Source organism: Ptychodera flava, chromosome 5 (genome assembly GCF_041260155.1).
Source record: "Ptychodera flava strain L36383 chromosome 5, AS_Pfla_20210202, whole genome shotgun sequence".
NCBI lineage: Eukaryota > Metazoa > Hemichordata > Enteropneusta > Ptychoderidae > Ptychodera > Ptychodera flava.
This window is the reverse complement of record NC_091932.1, coordinates 9,319,266-9,329,737: the sequence shown is the minus strand read 5'-3', so window position 1 is coordinate 9,329,737 and position 10,472 is coordinate 9,319,266.

Below are 10,472 nucleotides of genomic sequence, written 5' to 3'. Positions count from 1 at the left end.
GTAAAGAGGTCCACAATCACCATCGATAACAATGGGATCGGGCCAAACCATGGTGGTGAAAGGGTTAAGACTTTATAGATGCAGTTGATTACCGAAGCGTAGTGACATTTCAGCCAACTTTATCAACATAAATGGATTACCTATGCATAGTGACATTTCAGCCAACTTTATCAACATAAATGGATTACCTATGCATAGTGACATTTCAGCTAACTCTACTGGCATAGCATGGAGAAATCCCATGATATTATCTTGTATGTATTTACGATATACAATTATCATATTTATTTGTTTCATACATGTATTGTCTTGAAAAGTTTACTGAAAAATCCCTGGGACACACCTCAATGATAAATCAAATTATAAATAATCACCTTGCTCATTTTTGAGACACACTGGGCTTGTTCAAAAAAGAGTTTGAGAAAAATTTCTGTCTGTGCAGTTTTCTTTCTCAATTTTCACTGCCATCCTACATCAGGAATACATGTTATCATGCTACCATTCGCCATTCTGATTGGATGAGAGCTCATTCCACCTATGCTAAAATACTGTTTTAGCAGTGATAGTGGGGGTAAAATGGGCCCCTAAACCAGCATTTTCGAAAATTGCCCAGTCAGTGCATGTGAACGTACCAACCTAAACTTAATCCGAAACAGTCCGATTTGTTTCAAAGATTGAAGTTTGAATTTCGATACACAGATAAAGTATGGGTCTGTAACACCTCTTGGAGAAAATAAGTTTGGGTCAATGATGAAAGACACCTCTAAAGCAGCACATTTGGGTTTGATGTACACAAATCATTGCATTTGGGCAATGGCACACCGTGCACTTTTGCTTGATTCATCTTGAGTCGAGACGCGACATACAACTCTTTAAAATGAAGCTAGTATTCGTTCATAGACAAATTGACACTTCCTCATAGTAACGGTATGTGAGGTATTATATTTGCCAAAGTTTGGGCTGTAACAGACAAGGATGTTCTTATGATGTAGACCAAGAAGTTCAAAATAACAATGGGGAATTCCTGGTGACTGCGATGAAAGGTGATATCAGATGTAATGAGTAGTGTCAGCATCCAGCCCTCACTGAATCAGGCAGCACACTCTGCAAAACTGTTGATCACAGTTGCTGTCATCCTCAGTCTGGATTATTTCAACTCTGTTTGTTTTCTGGTACATAATGACGTCCAAATTATCCATCAAAAATAGCACCAGTATTAAACCTCACTGTTAACGCCTCTGAATGTTCCGACATTCGAGGCATTGGTACAAAAAGAGACAAATCTACCGGTATTTTTCTAGTGTGCCAAAAACGCCAGGACCATTTGTTCTTATGTAAATTTACAAAAAAATTGTTACTTTTTCTTTTGATATGAACTTTTGGCCCATTTTCTGTGTCTGCAAGCAGGTCCCAAGTTAGTGTTCACGTTGCATGTGAATAAAATGCAACAGTTGATAAACGTAATGCGTATGTTATGGTAGGATACTGTATGCGTGTGTTGTCAACATAATCCCAACTTATAAAAATGCTCGGTCTCGGGTGCTGAATTTCCAATGTTCGATCTCTCATACATCTGTTTTCTGCATTTAGAGCTTAAAGTGATGAAAATATCCAAGTAAGACAACAAAGATACACAAGTTGATATAATATAATAGCAATAACCCACGCCGCAGGAGGGTACACTCAATTTTGGTACAATTCGCTCCATATTGCAGTCATCTATTGGCTTGTACGGTGCTATATGTAGTGCATTGTACCAAAATCTCTTGTATACCCTCCTGCGATGGAGGTTATTGCTAATGTTTTAAAGAATTACTTCAAAACATCACAAGTTTCTAAAAACTTTGTATGGTTTAATCTACTGTTTTCAAATTTCAATGTCATGCTGTACAGCATTGAATCGTATATCTGTATACCACAATGTTGTACTGGTGGTATTTTCATTACACATTTGATGAATACACACATAAGATATTTTGCTGTGAAGTAGATGGATTTACATAATTATGTGAATTTTGAGATCCATTATTGTATTCACTCTTTCAAATCCATTTATCGACAAATATATAAATCATTTCAGGATTGATCAGTATCTGAAGGAAAGCAAAGATAGTGTCAATCTTGAAATCACTGGTAGTGGTGACCGAACCCTGTAGTATACTCAGCCGGAATGTCTATGTACTGGTAATTTTGGTGAAGTGATACAAGATTAGGAACTGGAATGTTATTCAAGGTTAATATCAAACTTTGCTCCTTATAAATTATTATATTCAGTGTTTCTATGCTATTTTACACTTTCAGTCGTGTTACCTGTGTTGGTGTATACTCGTCCTGCTAGGTTTTAGGGAAGGTGTATGGGGAGGGGAAGAAAAGTTTGTATCAATGGCCTTGTTGTGTTGTGTCAGAGATATGTAGGCTTTGTGATGTGATATTGGGTTATACCAGTATGCGTGTTGTTGGGATGACTAAACAATGTTAAAAACACATCTATCGATATCAGCTGATGTATTGTGGCAATGGTGGTGGCTTTGGGACATTGTGTGACAAGAATATTGGCCAAGTACTGGGGTACATGTAGCACTATGGCAAGCACAGGAAATTGAGCCATCAGAGACAGAATGTTGTCTATATATAATTATATAACAGTACATCATGTTATGCTGATAAGTGGGAGAACCATCTGATTTCTGGGGGAGAGTATGGCAGCAGTTTAATTTACTGACAGCAAATTTCTTTTTCTATCATCAGCTTTTTCTCAGACCATTACATTATCAAATTTTTGGGATGATCTTACACTTGAATTTGAACCATAGCGTAGGCAACTCTTAAGTCAGTCTTTGAATAAATAGTTCAAAGTTGAAGAGTGACAGAAAAGACATGTTACCTCGTCATAATTAAAATTGGCACCCCATTTTTTTCGTCTTTCACCTAGCAACAATGTTTGTTTTTTGAAAAATCCTCCAACACCCCCAACCACCCAAAATGAAATGGTTCTCCCAAGAGCAGTATCTATCCTGTACACGGTTGTCTCTGAATCACTCTGAATTAGCTGCATGCTTTTGTAACGAAATGGGAATTTGAATTAAAATTTAGCTGAAAAATCACTATGACCATTGTTGATTTTGGGAAATGTTTGAATTGCCTGCATCTTAAATAAGTAAACACTTATTAAATCTAGCTAAAAAGAGTTTCTTGATGAAATCCTGATATGACTTCAGTAAGTTATTGTTGACAGTCGAATGTTAATGGGTGATTATGGCTTTGCTATAATCATTGTTAACGTCTGGAGGGACACGGGGAGAAGGGTTTAGACCTTGCTAAGTATGGGTCACCATGCACCACTACTTCTACTGCCAACCAACCCTGCCAGCGGCGTGCCGACAACCGCCACAGCGGCAGCCGATCCAGGTATGTCAGACCACGTCTCCAACTAATAGAAACCGGCATTGCAAGCGCCATTGATTCAATCCGACGGGAACCACGGCAGCGAACTACCAACACTACAGCACCGGCGCCTATCCCGACGCCCAACCTGCAAGTCCAGCCAACTGATACAGTCGTTGGTGCACTATCACCTGCTTCACTCATCGTCGCCGGGCGACGACGCTCGCCGCTCCGTCCAGCTCCGTGCTTACTCAAGCCCACCCAAGTAATCATCTCGCTGATCGTAATGGATATCAACTCGCCATTACAGCTTCCCAACCCGACTCGACCACACCAGTGGTGCACTGCGCACATCACCCTACCGATGGCGGCGCACCTCATAACAACACCTGGACAATATAGCTGCGCCCTACGCTCAAACCGCCCAGCCAGCCGGTCACAATGCACCGCCATGGCGCCCACCACCCTAGCGCCGGGCCAACGGGCAATCCTCTGCAGCAATACCCCCAGCCGGTAACTGGTCATTTGGACCCCTGGTCATTTGGACCCAAGTCAATTGGACCCCTACCAAAGTCAATTGGACCCCAACCCCAAGTCAATTGGACCCCCAACCCAAGTCAATTGGACCCCCAACCCAAGTCAATTGGACCCCCAACCCAAGTCAATTGGACCCTAAAGAAATCATAATTATCTGTCTAACTAATCTCCCCTAACAATATTTTTCAGTCTTCTTACAGGGAAATCTGCACGTCTGAGACACAGTCGCTCGAGGGCGATTAAACGGCGAGCCGGGCAGCTTGAAGTTTGGAAGATGTTTTCCCTCACAAAATGGCCAAATTTATTCAAAAAATCAACATCGACTCCACCAATACCATCTCAAAATCCATACCTGCCAGCCGTTTCGCCCGCTTATAGTGATCTTCTGTGTGTTTTGGGGCGATTTCTGAGGGGACTTGTGTTTTCAACACGCTCAATCCAAATTCACGCAACAATGGGCGGTACAATCTTGGTCATGTTGATGGTAGCGATGCGTGCGATGTTGTAATTAGCATACATAAATTTAAATGTCTCAAGTGAACTCCTCGGTGTAGGCAACCAATCACAGCACCGCCCATTATCAGCGAACGGTCGCCGCAAGGTCACACATGTGTACACAACATCGCTACCATCAAGACTGTACCGCCCACTGTTGCGTGAATTTGGCTTGAGCTGAAGATGTGTGTGTATTTGTACGATTTGGTTTCATGACTTCCCCTTTTTCTATGTCATCAGCTGCCCGGCTCGCCGTCTAATCGCCCTCGAGCGACTGTGTCTGAGACAACCAAACGCTGGAAGAAGCTGCCGGTGAACGCTGTAGCCGGCGCTGAAACTGTTGGTGGTCGTGGCGTGGGAATTGTTCTAACGTGGATATTAAATTCTGTTTACTTTATAATGTTTTACTGATTGGTTCACAAATCAACGGTTAAATGGGTAATGTTTCGAGCTCCATGTTTCGATATAACCTGTAACATATTAAAGATGGCGTCTTTTAAGTTGGCGTATATTTCCATCTGAATTGTGAGTAACAAAAGGTTACAAGGTCAATTGTTTCACCACTGACGATCATACAATGCGTTAGCCATAAATCAATCACAACAAAGGGGGGGGGGAGGAAATTTCCATAACACAACACATATTCACATCAATGCAAGCACACAATTGTGTACGCTTTATTTTTTAACGGCATATCTCTTTTTGGAGGATGTGGTGGCCCTGAAAAGGGCCTTTTGGTATGTGTACAAACATGTACGGTACTGTGTATGAGCCGACTTGGCAGCTCACGTTGTCTTCGCTTGCAGCTCACGGACTTCACTGGTGTGGTCATGTAAAAGCTGGCGGTGTCACTCTGCAGAACTCATGTGGAATTACAGGAGAGGCGTATAAGGCATCCGTTTATTTGTCTACTTTTTTCAAACGGGCAAATTTTAGCAATGTTTAAACCACGGAATTTTGGTCGGCGTAAACGAAGTTTTAACAATTTTCAACTTATATTCTCAATTAACCATTACGGTGAATTCGATCTATGGCAATTTCTCATTCTCTGGAAATGTCCAAACTTAAACGTGCAGATTTTGGCAATGTTCAAACAGTATAATTTTGATCGGCGTAAACGAAGTTTTAACAATTTTAAATTTACATTCTCAAACCTAAACGTGCAGATTTTGGCAATGTTCAAACAGTATAATTTTGATCGGCGTAAACGAAGTTTTAACAATTTTAAACTCATTTTGATCGGCGTAAACGAAGTTTTAACAATTTTAAAATTGGCATTATTATACTTTGGAAATGTCCAAACTGAAACGTGGAAATTTTGGCGATATTTAAACAAATTTTGAATAGCCTCTCCTGTAAATAAATCGACATCTTACATGGTGGGTCCATTCAGCTTGCTCGCAGCTCTCAGCAACTTCGACGTCGATATCTCCTTCTCGTTGTAACGGCTCCACAGGCTGAAGAGTCGTCCCTGACTAGATGCGTAGGCCTTCCGTTGATATCGACGCAACTTCCCCTCTCTCACCAGCTGCAACTGTAGTTTGGTCAGGACGGCTTCTCGATGAAGTAGTGGGATTAGCATGTAGAACTGCAGGTTGCATCGGCCGGCCTTCGAGTTGATACGACGATGCCATCCCTCGACGTCGTTGTTCGTACGGACACTGGACATAAAGACGCACCACGATGACGGCGGCCAAACACTGCCCTCGATCCACGTTGACCGGATGTACTGCACCAACCCCAAGACGTTCGGTGTTGCTTTCGCGGCTAGCCTTTCAAACATCTCTGGGATATGCTCGTGGGGGATCAGCGGCAGGCCCATCAACTGCTTCATGTAGTCGTGTGTTGCCCCTTTCTCAAGGAACGCTGGCTGTAGCCCGAGTTCTCGCGCCTTCCGCCAGACAGACTGTGTCCAGTGAAACAGACACCCCTGGACTGAGACTGTTGGTAACACCGAACGAACGGCCTGCCATATACCGGCTTCGAAGTCGACGACTACTTTCTGGACTTTCGTTGACGGGAGTGACCTGTAGACTGCTTTGAGGACCTTCTTGTAATCTTTCTTCTCTCGGCGTGACATCAGGGCGAACACTAGGGGGACTTGCTTGACGTTACCGCTGTCACCCTTGACGAACGTATGGATGGAGAACAGCTGATAAAACGGGTGATGGACGATCTTGAAAGTTGCATCTATGTACCAAGACTTCGCGCGGCTGAGGACATCGAGTTGTTCGGGGGTGTAAAAAACTAAGTGACGGGCACCATCAAGGATGACATCTTTCTGGAGGAAATTCGGCGGGATAAAGTTCTCGGCTACAGTGAATTCTAAATCGGTGGGTTCTGCGGGGCGGAGGTGTTGTCGGAGTCTGTTGGCTTGGCGGATGAGATACGCTGGGTTTGGGCGACTGTGCGTGGGGCGGTCTGCTGTAATCTCGGCGTCTCTTATAAGGATGTCTTCGACGATGTTGGCGGCGGAGCGAAAGACGTCACATCTGGCTGTCTTCTTCACGTCTCGAGTAGCCCTCAGTCTGTGTGAGACACCGGGTTCGGGTTGGTGGCTGTGGCGATGCAGACCGGCAGTAAAGTCGTCGCTGTAAACTGATGCACGACAAGAAACGGACTTGTTCGTGCGCTTGCTGCACCGCCACGTTATCCGGGATGATGATTTGCTGCTCTTTGCTGTATAAGTGTAACCGTAGCTGTCGACGACCACTGGTTTTCCTCGCTTCGATGCACCTTCTATTACCTCATACGTCGCTGCTACTTCTTCTTCTTCGGGTTGTACATGTTGGAGCGATTCTTCGGGGAGCGTGTCTTCTTGTATCTGCTGGGGCTGGGAAAACGAACATTCGGCATAGAAAGAGACGGGAGTGCTTTCGGCAATGGGTTCGGGGATGGGTGATGATGCTGGAGTGGGTAGTTCGGGGAACGATTGGTCGATGGCGGGTGAAACTGGAAGGGCGACTTCATCCTCTGGTGGAGTGGGTAGTTCGCGGAACGATTGGTCGATGGCGGGTGAAACTGGGAGGTCGACTTCATCATCTGGAGGAATCTGCATATCTTCTTCAGTTACTGTAGTGGGTTCTGGCACGGTGGACGCTGAACATTTCACGCATCGCCAGGGGAAATTATCAATTTCCCCTGTCACTAAAAGCCGATACTGGCGATGATCAACTCCGCTATTACATAGTCTATGTTGCCATCTGAAATAATCAAATAAATGACTATTAAGTAACACGAAGTATTACTTTAAACGCTATATGAAAATCGCTACTTTTTATTTCAGATGGGATTAGGTACTCAAATACTTTTTTTACGTTGCTTGCCGGATAGAATTTCTTTTCCCGACAAACGTACGACAAGGTGTACATTGCTTGCCGGGTAGGAACGGTATATCTCTTTTCTGTTCCCGACAAAAGTACGACAAGGTGCATACATTGCTTGCCGGGTAGGAACGGTATATCTCTTTTCTGTTCCTGACAAAAGTACGACAAGGTGCATACATTGCTTGCCGGGTAGGAACGGTATATCTCTTTTCTGTTCCCGACAAAAGTACGACTAGGTGTACATTGCTTGCCGGTATATCCCTTTTCTGTTAATACCGGTATTAGTCGTACGTATAAGAAGTATTTGAGTACTAGTATCCCTTTCCACATACCAACGCATATTTTTTTTTCAAAACCAAATTTTCATCAAAGACAACATGGAAACCTAATAAATCATAATGCAGGTTTCCATAATATTTGATAACTTCAAAGAATATTTGTGCAAAATTTCATGAAAATGACATTATTTTTTAATTTTATCCGAATTTGTAGTAATTGTCCTTGAAAGTGATTTTTTTTCGTAAAAACCTAAAATTCTCAAAAATCTCGAATTTAAGGATTTTTTGTCATTTTTTAGCGTCAAATGGTGTCAGAAGTCAAAAAAAGTGATTTTTTCATAAAAAACCTAAATTCTCTAAAAATCTCGAATTTAAGGATTTTGTCATTTTTTAGCGTCAAATGGTGTCAGAAGTCAAAGTGATTTTTTCATAAAAACCTAAAATTCTCTAAAAATCTCGAATTTAAGGATTTTTTGTCATTTTTAGCGTCAACTCAAGTAAGTTAATGCATGGGTCTAGATCTTTTGATTTTAAAATGAGTTACAAGTGATTTTCAACAAGTTTTGGTTCAAATGGTTTGAAATTTCGCCACAGAGTAAATCTCGGTTGATTATAATGAATTTTTATGGTACATGTGAAAATGGGTATATGTCACGTGATCTAATGCCGTTTTCCCGCCAAAAATCATATATGTTTATAATCACAAATTCCAACAGGTAAATATAAAATTATTCCAATTATTTGTAGTGGATGCTGTAAAACAAGACAAACGCTTGACAGTTTTTCAAATCAGTTTTTTTTTTTTATAATTTTTGACAAGTCAATCAATTTGCCAAATTTCAATCAAGTCTGACGTAGTTTGATGACAAATCACCGTTTTCGTATATTTCAGCATGTTTGATACAAGGACCCATGCATTAACACACTTGAAAAATGGTGTCAGAAGTCAAAAAGTTATTTTGTAGCCAGAAGGGCCTTTTTCTGATGACATGGCCCAGTTCTCCTGTACGACCAAATTATTACTATGAGACAATTTTGCAAACAATCTAACATTTTCAAAATATTAACCAAATAGTAAAATTGGCGTCACCAAACATCAAAAGTAATCAGTCTACTTCAGTGAGTGGAATTCGGCCAAATCTCATCAAAATTAAACCATTGCACAAATGTTACGTACTTTACAGATTTTACAGGTTTTCTCAACGAGATACATATACTCAAGATCATGCATGGGTGAATTTTGCCACAGTGCACAGAAATTTGCAAGAAATTTCATTTGGATTGACTTTCACAATCTTTCACACACAATTTTTACTAAGTTCATACCTTTATTAATTTTACCAATAATCTGGCAATGTTTGATATCAAACCATTTTTATATTTTGTTGAAAAATATGACAAACAAGCACTCGTGCTTCAAGACTTGAGTATATGTTTACATTTTTATGAAGTGTGGAACAGAAATTGGCAGAGAGATCGAGTTAGACGTTGCACTTCTCTTGAATTGCTTGACTTGTACACAATTCGCAGCCGTTTTAGTTAATTTTGTTGACCATGACAAATAATTGAAAAGTTAAGAAAAATCGCTTGAAATGTTTGAATCTGTTAGGCGTACTCATCGAACGTGTAACTTGATCTCTCTATAAAATAAGTAACAATATAATTTCAACATACCTTGAACATTCGTCACAACATAGGGCATGCTGACGGGACGTCACAACTCGGTCGCAGGCAACACACAGAGCTCGGGAAACTAAAGAAGCGGCCATCATGCAAAACAAATTTAGGAATAAACGCACGGTATAAACAGTATGTAACTAGTATATCGGAACAGTAAATCAAACGCAGGTTTAGGAACTAGAATATCGAACAGTAAATCAACGCAGGAGTAGATGTCTTGAGCAGTTACACTGAACTCAGAGTGACAGACCTTGGGTTCGTCTTCAGTACTTATAGCCACTTCTGCATAAATTATCACTTCACTTTTTATTGTTTATTTCTGTCGTATAATTCTGTTCATTTTGTGTACTTGTTATTATGACCGCCTTGTGACCGCCTTACATTATTGTCCCTATTGTTTTCACTTTCATCTCGCCGATTTGCTTTGCGATAATGACAGTAGCGGTACACGTCAAGCGACGTCGTCGTTTTCACACCTCTTGGCTCATTATCGCTCTCCATTGTGTAGGTCGCACAGACTTACCGCCACTCGATCTGTGAACGTGTCATTGAGCCGAGAAAACTTTACGCGATTTTTGGGCCCGACTCGTACTTGTGAATCAAGTTGGCTACCATAGATTTCATTTTATTTCACTATAAATCTCCTTCATTATTATTTGCCAAAGCATTCATGCCTTTTATTTCAGTTGGTTTCACGCCCTTTTCGATTCACATATCCAGTGAACAAGGGAAAGCGAGAAAAATGTACGCGATGTTTGGGCCAGATCAGCAG